General features: G+C 43.5%; 1 non-coding gene across 1 annotated transcript; it reads left to right on the top strand.

Annotated features, from left to right (window-relative positions):
• The first annotated feature begins 12,816 nt into the window (after window positions 1–12,816).
• Window positions 12,817–12,889, top strand: trnar-acg (transfer RNA arginine (anticodon ACG)). The gene has a single exon. It is a non-coding gene; the product is annotated as a tRNA-Arg (tRNA).
• Window positions 12,890–13,437: the final 548 nt, after the last annotated feature.

The raw sequence follows: 13,437 nt of genomic DNA, 5'->3' as shown, positions 1-13,437 counted from the left end.
GTCCAGTACCAAACTCCTTCAATGAATCTACACCAACAATTCTCCATCAGCAAGCACATCCTGCAACAGTGGTGACAAAAACCTTCCTTTTAACAGGCAGGAACATCGAGCAGATCCAGGCTCAATGGGGACGGCCTTCTGCTTTGACCGGTTGGGGGGAAAGAGAGCAGGAGAGCGGGGCAGAGACAAAGACAGATAATGGAGGAAGACAGATATGCAGAAGGAGAGAGAGGGACAGAGATAAAGAGCAAGAGAAGGGAAGAGACTGATGGACAGACGGTGAGCAGGTGGAGCTACGGGTGGCAGCTTGAGCCTCTTCAGGTCTGCAGCCTCCTCCAGCAGCACCCAGATCTGGGATGAGAGGAGCCTGAAGGCTCCGGAGAAGAAGACGAGTTATTAATATGTATGATTATGATTTATGTATGACACATATAGGAGGACAGAGAGGAGTAGAGAGAAGCCCAGTGCACCCTGGGAGATCCCCCAGCAGTCAAAGCCTATAGCAGCAGATCTAAGGGCCAGCCTAAGCAGCACAACTATAAGCCTGATCAAAAAGGAAGGTCTTAAGTCTGCTCTTATAGGTCGAGAGGGTGACTGCATCCTGGAGAAACTGGGAGACGGTTCCACAGGAGGGGAGCCTGATAGCTGAAGGCTCTGGCTCCCAGTCTACTTTTAGAACTCTAGGAACCACCAGTAACCCTGCATCCTGGGAGCGAAGGGTTCTAGCTGGATAATAGGGGACTAGGAGCTCTGTCAGGTATGAAGGAGCCTGACTGTTGAGGACTTTGTATGTTAGAAGGAGAATGTTGAATTCTCTTCTAAATTAACAGGGAGCCAATGCAGAGAAGCCAGAACAGGAGAGACATGGTCTCTTCTACTAGTTCTCATCAACACGCGGGAAGCATCATTTTGGACCTGCTGGAGAGTCTTTAGGGACCCACTGGTGCAGCCTGATAGGAGGGAATTGCAGTAATCCAGCCTGGAAGTGACAAAGGCATGGACTAGTTTTTCTGCATCTTTTTGAGACAGGATGTGTCTGATCTCAGCAATGTTTCACAAATGAAAGAAAGCAGTCCTTGAAATTTGCTTAATGTGGGCATTAAAGGACAGATCCTGATCAAAGAGAACTCCTAGGTTCCTTAGGGTCGTGCTGGGGGCCAAGGTGATACCTTCCAGGGTACCGATCTCATTAGATAAACTTGTAAAGTGTCATGTGATAACTTCTGTTGTGATTTGGCATTTATAAATAAAATTGACTTGACTTGACTTTGAAATTAGAACTAAATTTCAAGTAGAAAAATCTTCCCTCTTCAATCCTGTCACTCAGTGTTGTAAACTGTTTCAAACAAATTCTACTGTTCAACAGTTCAAGTGTTTCTAATGAAGCTGAATGTGCTCTCTTCTACTTTCCTCAATTGTGTTTCTTTCATGTCCTCCTGAGATCAAAGACAGAATTCTCGGTACTGTCAAAGCCCTGATGACATCATCAGGAATTCTGACTTTGATCCGGAGACTCTTGTTTCATCTGAATAAGAATAGAAAGTTGATGGAGGGATGGACTTAACACTAAAATCAGCTGATCTGATCCACATTCTAATTTTTCCTTTCCCTCTTTAGGAGTCAATGAGAATAGTAGTGTATATAATAATGTATATACAACCTTGGAGTATCTTTCCAAAGCTTTTAGTATTTCATCTTGTTTCTACTTGTAGTTTTAGTGTCTGGATCTTTTCTTTTTATATCCTGCTGTCTGCTCTTTGCTTTTGGAGCTTCCTTCAACAACTACCAAGCCTCCTGGGTAGTGTAGGAAACATGGTCAAGTTCTTCTTACTTTTGCAGTCAAGTCCTGCTCACATTGGTCTGTCTTCATTTTGACTCCTCCCACTGCCACAATGACCAGCCTTTATACACTTGGTGACTGGGGCCCTGGTTGCTGCAGGCCTCAACACCAGCCTGTGGTTGTGAGCAGGGCAGAACAGAACTGACAGTATCTCACATGCAGGACCTGGGTCAGATCCTGGTGCCAGCTGGGGCACCGCTTTAACCTGGACGCCCTGGAAGATCTTCTCCAGGAACTCGCCTTTTTTAATCGAAACAGCATGAAACTTCAAGGAAAGAATTTATTTTATTTAATTAACAACGAGGCCTTTGTCATAAAACAAGAGGAACAACTGACTATGTCACCATTGACTTCACACTGATACACAGGAGGTAACGTGGCAGTCAGAGCAGTGATGCTCAGGTCTGTGGACTCAGAGGAGGATTCTTCTTTTGGTCCTGGGTTTGAAGATATCAGTGGAAGAGAGAGGAGAGGCTGTGAAAGACCTGAAAAACACCTCTCCAGAGACCTGGGATATAATGGCAGTGATGGGATTTGAACCAACACCTCCTCAGAGACTGGAGCCTTAATCCAGCGCCTTCGACCGCTCCGCCACACTACCTCACTGTGCTGTTCTGTGAGTTGGTCAGCTAAAGGCATGTTGAAGAGGAAGTAACATAATGATATAAAACTTATTCTGAAGGGGGACCCCTTTCCCCCCACGGTCACAGGAAGTGACGACAGCGCCGCCAGAAGCACCCAGGAAAGAAATGGTAAAAGGACTCAATTTATACAGCGCCTTCCTCCCTCAGCAGCACTCAAGGAGCTGAACAATGTCCTCTCATTCACACACACTCACACACTGATGGTGAAGGCTGCCATGCAAGGAGCCAACCTACACATCAAGAGCAATTAGGGGTGGGTCACGGGGGGGGGGGGGATGAGGATCAAACCAGCCACCCTTTGGTTGCCAGACGGCCATGCTACTCCTGAGTCATGTGACCTAGATAAGATGGTGAACTTCAGCTGATCGCCATGCTAGCAAACCCCCTTTTGTTTGGTTTGGTTTTTGTTTAGTGACTGTGGATGAATACACAGGAGAAGTTGTGCATAAATTTGTGTTCCCTGTTCACTTGAATATATGCAGGAGTATGAGGTGGAAAGAATACTTGGAGGAGAATGAGAGTTAAGTCTCAGTGCTATGACCTGTGCTGACACTAAAACATGTCAGCCCACATAACAAAGACGGCAGTCATCTGGGAAAGCAAGTACACCACACATACACGAAGAAACCCTACAGGAAACAAATATCTCCGGATGCAATGTAGGAGCAAGTAGCCCTGTTCCAAGATGGCCGCCCTGTAGGCACGCTGCTGTAGCGAGCCTTAGCAGTCAATGCAGTATGAATAGATGTCTAAGGATGGAATACACTGCAAGAGCAGGCTAGCAAACATTTAATGAATGCCAACAATCAGAAAGGCAATAACGATGACATCATCAGTACAAAACCTTGAGTTACAAAGGTGAGGTGAATAATTTCAACAGTCAATCCCAAATTTAGACCTGAAATTGGAAAATAATATTAGCTAGCTAGCTAACATGAGCGAGTTAATGTTTGCAAGCTGGCAATATTTAGCACCATCAAATAGTTCAAACAAGGTCAACAGCTGTTATAATGATGGTCACATGATTTAAAAGATTAAAAACAACTCTCTGTATCAATGTGAGATAGAGTTACATAAATGAATAGAACATTACTCACTGACTGAAAATTGAAAAAGCACCAGACTTTGGTAAACCTTTTTATCAACTTTTTTTTCTTCTTGCAATCAACACTGCCCAGTGTTGATTTGAGGAAATAACACTCACACATTTGACTGTCATGGAGGGAGCGCCACTGATGAAGTTTGGTCAGACGGTGCAGACACACTTGACACCCAGAGAGGTGAGCAGGTTTTGGACCAAGTTGAAACTTGTCAAGTATTTGAGACAGAAAATGACAGAAAGCTGAGGCTGTGTTCTGGTTCTGCATGTTTTAGATTTATTGCCCTCCCAGTAATGTCTTATTTCCAGCTCTGCTCTCCCTCAACTACTGTTTAGTGTCATATTTATTTTGCTGACTACTTCATTGACATGTGGTCAAAATGTCTTGTGTTTCCTGAAATTAACTGAGTGCTGCTCAGTAAAGTTGACATGACTTGAGATTCTATTCCTGCTTGGTCCATTTCAACATTCTTATCCTTCCTAGCATTGGAGATAAAGTATCAGTAGGGGCTGTACTTGATTAGTACTGCATATAGTACACATCAGTCACTGCCATGACACAGTAGAATGGAAGTTGAAATACTGTTTACCAGCAAGCTGAAAACTGTTGTGGTATTTGACAATTCTATTGTTTCTGAATGAAAATCATGTGAAGGAGAATCATTGAGACATCCTAAAAATGGCTGAGGTCTGCTGAGCTGCAGCAGGTCTGAGCTGCTTTTGATGCCCAGATGATGAGGAGGCAGTGAATGTTGGGTTTGGTGGAGCTGAAAAAATGCTGCAGGTGTTGAGAGGTCTGCTGGTGTCCAGGACTTCCTCTCCAGTTCTCAGCTTCTCCTTGCAGTTCCCACAAACACCACAACAGTCCTGGAACCCCTGCAGATGGTGGAGGACCATGATGACCCCGATGCACCATCAGGGCATCAAAAACCAGTCCTGATGATCAAAAAGGTCCCTCCACTCATCCAGGGTCAACTCTAGAAGAAGCTTCTGGAACAGATGAGCAAACACTCTCAACTAGAAATCATGATTTAAACACAATGTTGATTTTTACAATTTCCTTCAATGTTTTAAAAACCATCAAAGTGGACAGAAGCCCAGATGGTCCAAACCTGTTTCCTGTCTCCTGCCATTGTGGAGAGCCTCTGTTCTGTCCTGCTGCTGTCCAGTTGTCTCTACTGAGCTCCTCTGCTGGTTCCACCTTGAAGAGGGTCTGAGCTAAAATTGAATCTTGGGGAACTTCAACCTTTGATCTCAGAGTTTTGTGTTTGATCTTAGAATTCTTTCTTTGATTTCACCTGAGACAAAGACATCGAATCTCAAGCTGCTGTTGAGGAGGCGGTGATCCTATAGTGGTTAGTACTCTGTGTTGTGGCCGCAGCAACCCCGGTTCGACTCCAGGTCACGGCAGCATGAGACAAATTTCTTGTGTGTATTGATGGACACAAACCAAGCAGAATTTTCCTACAATGCAATAGGGCGGTGTTTGGTCAGTGTTGAGCAGGCGTCAGTCTGACAATGATGTCATATTATTTTGTTATCACTTGACCAGACCCAAAAGTAGGCTCCAGGTATCAGTTTCTTCTCAATGCTAATGTCTGCTAGCTTAGTCTGCTACTTTGATGGCTCTGACTACAAAAAGGTCCAGACCCCTGGATATGGTGGTTCCTCCCTAAACGTAGATTCTGTCAGCTCATGTTTTGAAATCAACTCACCATGAACACAAGTAGATTTCAATGGACTGGAAATGTGTCTCATTTAATGGTAAACATGTCAAATATAAATTCCATCACCTGAGGAGGTCTGCTGCTGGAATTAAGCTCCAGATATTCACAAGATATTTTATATCTTAAAATAAAGCATTTTTATATTTGATTTATTATTCATTAGCCTGTTTCATGTGGTGTGATTTTATGTGTCCTATATTAAATCGAACTTTGTAAACGATCGTCCCTGAGGATGTTGAATGATGTCAAAAAAGTGTTCTCTAAGCTCTACTTTCCTCTAAATAGAGGAGTCTCTGCTGAGGTCGTTCCCTGTCAGAGTCCTGACGTCTATTCGGATGCACCGAGAGACTCAGGCAAACAGAAGACAAGGGCAAGTGAAGTAACCTGAAAATGAGAGGGGAGGTTCGACATCAAACTAAAACAGGAAGAACAGGACACAAATGGGATATCAAAATAAGAGAGACCATGAGACATGACCCCCCAGTTCCTGCTGCTTCCAGCTCTTTATATCGAGCCCCTCGTACAGTGGTTGAGAGAGACCACAAATATTAAAGGTGTCCACATAAATGGAGAAGAACACAAGGTGGCGCTGGACGCTGATGATGCTTTAACATATTGAAGTGAGCCCCCTAACACAGGACCTGCATTAATAAAACTCTTTGAAACACTGGGAAGCTCTGCTGGATATTAATTCTCCATTCTAAAACACAGGTTCTGACCTTTAATCACTCACCTCCAGAACACATGGAGGAAAACCTCCACCTGGATTGGGGCCAGAACTCCTTGAAGATGATAGAAGAAGATGGAACTCCATTTCCTTTCTGAGTCTGAGTCACAGGATTGATAGAGTAAAAATAAATGTCCTACCACAAGATCTCTTTCTAGTTCCAGGACCAACTGGAGAAATTGCCTTCAAAACCGTTTCTGAATTGAACAAAATGCTTTCCAGATTTATCTTGCAGGGGAAGAAACCCAGGCTCAAATTTAAACCACGACATGAATGAGCCCCAGTTCCTGCTGTACTGGCCCATCAAAATCTGGAAAAATGTTTCCGTAAAGTCCAAATCTCAATGAATAATCTGGAATGTTAACAGGAGAATATCACTACAAGTCATTTAATGATGTGCTTTTAATCCAGGGTTCAAGCCTCATGAAATGAACCCTAGATTTAAATCCTGGATTCAAAGAGTGTAACAACTTTCTACTCACTTGTGGAAAATGGAAATTTAAAAGATTTGAAAGCCTGAGAAGAGAATATCACTGAGAAAGTCGGACTTTTTAGAATCCTCTTAGGTGAGCAATTATTTTTGAACACGACATCAGAAATGAAACAGACTTTAATGATCCAATGCTGAAAATATTTTTGGCTGCCCATCAAGAAACAAGAAAAACCTCATATTGTATGTTGTTTTCCGTTTGACCTGATTCTTGGTTGTCAACTAACTGCTCATTGGCTTTCTTGATGGAACAACAAAAGCAAAAGTTGAAGACTTTGAATATCCAGGCCTCTGGCCTGATTCTCAGCTGTCATTTAAATTTCACATGAACTCAGTGTCCAAGCAAATATCTGGTGGGCTAAAATTACTTTTGTCGCTCTGTTGACTTTTTCCACAAGAAGTCTGGAAAAGTATTATGACACAGTTCATGTTCCCAATATTGGACTACGGTGGTGGTTTCTATGGGAACACTGGTGACGGCCCCAGGCCTGGGTCCTATGCAGCGTTGTGTGTGCAGGGTCCTTTTGGTGGGTGTGTTTGTGTCTTTGCAGGTCTGGAGCAGCCTGGTCATTAGGGTGACTGGGAGCACCGGGCCAGTGTTCCCAGTTAGGCCCGTTTAACCCCGCCTTCCCAGACATTTGTCTCCCTTCTGCGCTCAGCCGGCGTGCTGTTGTTGTCCTTTTGTTTTTCCTTGTTTTCCACCAACAACATGCAGCACACACTGACATCACATCACACACTCACCTCCACTGCTGACACTGACTTCCACACCTCACATGGTTGATTATTTACTTTAATAAATGCTGGTTTGCTGCTACCATGTTTTGCTGCACCTCTGAGCCGGTCCTAACACATTCAGACATCAATCTTTGTCCTCTCAATGTCTGATATAATAGTCTTTGTAGATTTGTGCTCAGGTGCTTGGATTGTACCCATCATGATTTAATGTAGGAGTCCCAAAGGCAACTCCATTGGTCAGTATTTATTTTCAAATGTGTCTACTTGATTTTCCCTTCATACTTGAAACAACTTTCAATTCCTTTCACAATGCTCACAATGCAACCTAGAGTGTAGAGATCATTTGTTTCAATGTCTGCCTAGAATCAGCAAAGAAACTGGTCATCGCACATTCATATTTTCTTCATTTGGAAACCATCCATCCATCATTGTCTTCCGCTTATTCCTTACTAGTAAGGGTCGCGGGGGGGCTGGAGCCTATCCCAGCATCTACGGGCGAGAGGCGGGGTTCACCCTGGACAGGTCGCCAGTCCATCGCAGGGCCAACACAAAGAGACGAACAACCATTCACACCTACGGTCAATTTAGAGTGTCCAATCAGCCTAGTCCCCAAATTGCATGTCTTTGGACTGTGGGAGGAAAGCGGGGTACCCGGAGAGAACCCACGCAGGCACGGGGAGAACATGCAAACTCCACACAGAAAGATCCCGCGCCCGAGCCGGGACTCGAACCCGGAACCTTCTTGCTGTGAGGCCACAGTGCTGACCATTGCACCACCGTGCAGCCCCATTTGGAAACCATCTCGAGGATATTTGGAGAAAGTTCAATCATTCAGCTGCAGTTACAGTGACTTACAACACTGCAAAAAAAAAAAAAAAAACACCCCTCCACAAACACTTGTCCAACTTTTGTGCCCAAATTTTCTCCTCATGAGGCACCAAATCAAGTCAAGTCATTTTTATTTGTATGGAACCAAATCACAACAAAAGTTCTCTCATGACTCTTCACTGGTAGAGCAGGTCCAGCACCAAACTCCTTCAATGAATCTACACCCAACAATTCTCCATCAACAAGCACATCCTGCAACAGCGGTGATGAAAACCTTCCTTTTAACAAACAGGAATGTCGAGCAGATCCAGGATCAGTGGGGACGGCCTTCTGCTTTGTCCGGTTGTATTTAAAGCTCCATCAGATTGGAACAACCTTTCCTCCTCACTTCGGTCTCTCACTTCCTTTCTCATCTTCAAATCATCAAGCATTTTCAAACATCTGCTCTTGTTTCTGATGCACCTCACCTTTTCTCTCCAGGATTCACTCTGTACTTGTTCTTGTTTGTTCTCTGTACTGTACATATGTGGATATTTGTGTATGAATATGCATTGTGTACTTTAATGGTGCATGGAAGCAGAATTTATTTAGATGGGTGTTTAAATGTATGAGTATGTGAAGACTGTACTTTGCAATGGGATCTCTGATCATACTTTGTATAATGCTGGATGGTGGCTTTGGGGAACATTGTTGACAGCATTCACCACTGGAGCCTACTTCAATTGCCAGTCAGGACAGGTGTTATTCAGGATGGAATATTGGCAGGACAAGTTGCTCTACATTCACTTTCAGCCGAGTCAGGAGTTGAACCTGGAATCTTCTGAGCTGAAGTCAGACGCGTTGTCCATTGTACCACCAGCCCTACAAAATGGAGGGGTCTTATACAAAAAGAGTCTACACATTCAGATGTATGACAGAAAATGTAAATGATATGGTGCCATTTTCTGTTTTTGTGCTGTCTGATTTTCTAAATATAACATTTATCATATATTTATTTATTATAAATATTTGTAAGACGAAAATAAGAAAGACAACCTGCATCATCACAGCCATGAAGACCTCAACACGGTTGAAGAGAAAGTCTCAGGGTGGATTCTTGTGTTTTGCAGCATCCTTGATGTGTCTGCATAGAATGCATTGGTGTTGTGGACCCACATCCACCAAGAGTGGAACCAAGAAAAGCAAGTGGAGAATGTTTCTGGAGGAGCTGGGAAATTCCCTGGTCAAGCCACACATTGAGGGAAGGGAACGGATGCCGAGACCCAGACGCTGCAGCCTTGCTCAGACGGCTGCAGAGCTCACCCAGCACTCCATCCATGCCATCAGCAACACAGAGAGCAACCACGCCAGCATCCTCCTCAGCAGCCCTGCCTCAACACCAACCAGAACAGCCACAGCCACAACCCACTCAGTCCACCAGATTCCAGAAGAAAGAGGAGTCAGGTCTGCCCAAGCAGTCAGGACAGCAGGACAAACGGATTGTGGTTCAACTGCAAACACACACACACACACACACACACACACACACACACACACACACACACACACACACACACACACACACACACACACACACACACACACACACACAACCTGGTTTTGAACCAGTAGTTGGTTTCTGTTGGTTTGGTTTGCTTGACTGGTTGTTGTTTGTTTGACCTTGCAAATCCATATTTTGGGTTCTGGCTTGTTCTGCTTTTCATTTTGTGTTTGTATTAAAGTTCTGTTGCTGAAAAAAAGACTTTTTTGTCTTTTTCTTGAAGTAAATATATGAGGGTGGAAACTGACCCCTAACACCATGGATGTTACAATAGTTAATAATATTAAAATGAATAATAAATCAAACCAATCCATGTCAGAGATGTGTTCTAACACCCCTCAGTAATGGTCAGGAAACACAACAACCTTTTCTTCATTTCTATTATTTTCTTGAGGTTCATTTGATAATTTTTTTAACTGAAATCGAGGGTTTACTGACTAAAAAAGGTCCAGAGGCCCACAACAAAATATTCCAATCAATATTTCCATGGATAAGGAAGCCTAACAAGGAAACCAAGAGATGGGAAACAACTTGGATGATAGAAAATTGTTTTTAGTTTATTTTACAGCTGATTGAAGACGTGGGTCAAAACTGACCTGTTAACATAAGAGATGGGAACAGAAAGCTAACACAAGAGGAAGGTTGAAGCTATGAAAAAGGAGTTTGATAAAAATCTTGAACTGACAGTAGAAATATCCTTTTGTATGTTTACCTTTGTTGACAGAAGTCACTTTAGCTTGGCAGTGAAAAGAATCTCTGCTAGCTTGACAAATAAGTGGCACAAACTGGGTTCAAGCTGGACTTTGGACACTGGTATCTGCAACAACTCCCATCAACTCCTAATTTGTGTGTACAAAAAAATCATTGAGAAATCAAGGTGAGATCAAAGAAAGAATTCTAAGATCCCCCAGGGACGATGAACAGGCTCTACTGGTGCTTAGGACTCTGTTGATCAGCTGCTGAGTTGCTACTTGATGTCAACATTGGTCTGTTTCATCCTGAGTAGTTTGATCATAGCAGAGTCGCTGCATCAATGATCTGAATGTGGACGGACAGATTGACCCTCCACAGCAGACGCATGTGACAGATCTCTTGATGAGACTCCTCAGTCTTCAATTTAGTCGTCGTGTGTCATGCAGTGTTGAGGAGGCCGGCTGGCTGTGGGTAAAGTGGGGCTCAGAGTTTGTGGAGTTGGCTCTGGACTGAAGGGGGTCACTGATTTGTTCTCAGATGCTACAGCTCAGGTTAGCGAGGTGGTGGAGAAATGAGTGAGAGCTCTGCCAGCTGGAGCCTCTTGGGTCCCGGGAGGCTTCACTCCTGGAGGTGGAAATGATGAGGAGTTTTAAAATCTGCTCCTCTTTCACGCTGACTTGTTTTCTTGGGTTCCCTCTTTTATTCATGTGTGATTTTAATCTCAGCTCTCTAAACCTGAATGGAGCCAGAACCCATTTTAAAAGAGCTGCTCTTTTTAAACTCCTGGAGATCTAGAGGATCCCTGCCATGTTTGTCCAGGACACCCACAGCACAACAGTCAGTGAATGGGGATGCAGGCAGGCTTTTAATGGAGGTCATTTGAAGTCCCAAGTCCAGTTGGAGCAGAGGGTGGAGTTTGATTCTCCAGGAGTTTTTTGTTGTTGTTTTTTCACCAGTCTCTTTTGATTTGGAGGAAATCGTTCCAGGTGTTTGAAAGAAGGTGAGAGCAACTTTGGAAAATCGAAGCGAAGTAAAATCTGGTCAACTGGACGTAAGTTTTAAACTACGGTTCGTAAACTTACGTCCAGTTGACCAGATTTTACTTCGCTTCGATCTACGATGACCTGGATGAATGAGAACCTACACAGAAAACTTTGGAAAATGTTCAACTGGTGTTTTTAAATGTCTTTGCACCAACAAATGGTGGACAGGACAGCTTTTGAAACATTTTAATGCCACTGTTCAACACTGAATCTGCTGGTTTCCTGTTTTTAGGAGCTGATGGGAGCTGCACAGAGAAGCTCTTTTAGACAGGAACCATTCAGAGCTCCATCCTGCTTCTTCCAGCAGGATCCACAGATCCACCAACACACCAGCTGTTTGATGTGTGGAGGCTTTTTACCAGGATTCCTAGACAGCACAGCTGGACTCACTCAACAGCTAACTTGTTAGCACCGACTAGACAGGAGCGCTTCTATGGTTTTACTCAGTGGTTCAATATTTTTAAAAGATGTCCCATTCAGCCTGTGGGTTTTAGTGATCACTCTTCAGTCTCCTGTTCCGTTTTATTAAAATATTCATTTAAAAGCTCCTGAGAGAGAGAGAGAGAGAGAGAGAGAGAGAGAGAGAGAGAGAGAGAGGGAGAGAGAGAGAGAGGGAGGGAGAGAGGATCAAACTGATCTCAAACTTGACTTCAAAATTCTCTGATTATAATAATTTGTACTCCTTGATAGATTCATCACTACAGTGTCATAGAGGGTCCATTACTATTGCAGTATATTAAAGAATATAAGAACGAGGTTTCCATCCATGGAAATATAATATTTCATGTATTGCAGTATATTTTCAAAGATATAACACTTTAATGTGAGACTTTAATGTCTGTCTTTGGTTTCTAAACTCTGACTCTCCTGTTATTGGTGCTGACTGAATTCTACCACCTGACAGACTGGGAAGGCTCATATTTGTGATGGATCCATCAACACATGAAGATCTTGTTTCAATTTTATAACATTAAAGCTCATCTTAGTAAAACAATGAAGTTACCTGAACTAAATTCTTGAAAAAAATGACTGTCACTGACTTAAATAAATCAAATCTACTTCAAAGTTCCTTCTGTTGTCTTAAGTCGGCCATTTTAAGTGTACTTGTAGTTCCAGAGCATTCCAAGTGGAGATGATATGAATCATTTTGTTCGATGAACTCAGTTCCTCTGCTTTGATGTTGGTGGACTGAGTGGAGTTTGCCTGAACCTGCTTGAACCTGTTTGCTCCTGCTCAGTCCCTCACTCAAGCCTCACTCAGCCTCAGCAGCACCGCTCCACTGAGGACTGATTCAGGTTCCTCGCAACCAAATACAGAGGAGAGCTGAACCTTCTCTCTGTGAGGCCACAGTGCTGACCACTGCACCATTGTGTCCCCTGAAAATGCCACCACGTTGTTGGGATTTTCTGTAAAACCAAGCACACATGAACATAGCAGTTCCTTCACAGGGCTGGTGGTGCAATGGATAACGCGTCTGACTACGGATCAGAAGATTCTAGGTTCAACTCCTGGCCAGCTCGCTTTAAACTTTATACTGAGAAGATGAAGTGAGAACCACTGCTAAAAGTCACTGACATCCTCCAAGGTTTCCTCCTTGTCTGCTGTAAACATGAACACATGCATGGATCCTGCTACCTCTCACATGTTAAGCTGGCACTTGACAGTGACAGCAGGAGAACAAGAAATCCCAGAGTGTCATCAACATTTCCTGTAAACTAAATGACAGAAGCTGTTGAATTTCTGTGTCAGAACAAGGAGAAAGGAGCCCCAATGAAAGAGTGGTGTATGTGTGAATGAGAGGACATTGTTCAGTCCACAGACCTGAGCATCGCTGCTCTGACTACCACGTTACCTCCTGGTTATCAGTGTGAAGTCAATGGTGAGGTAGTCAGTTGTTCCTTGTGTTTTATTCCAGAGGCCTGGTAGTTAAATGCTGAATTAAATAATTTTAATTCTTAACTTGAATTTTCATGCTGTTTTGCTGGAAATGTTTGACAACTTCTTGCATGTTGGTGCCCCATCACACAAAAAAGGTGCACTTGTACTCTTTTCACCTCTGACCCACAAA

This window comes from Aulostomus chinensis, chromosome 4 (genome assembly GCF_037954235.1).
Source record: "Aulostomus chinensis isolate RoL2024-O1b breed Wild chromosome 4, RoL_Achi_v1.0, whole genome shotgun sequence".
NCBI classification, from domain to species: Eukaryota; Metazoa; Chordata; class Actinopteri; order Syngnathiformes; family Aulostomidae; genus Aulostomus; species Aulostomus chinensis.
This window is presented reverse-complemented; position numbering and strand designations above follow the sequence as displayed.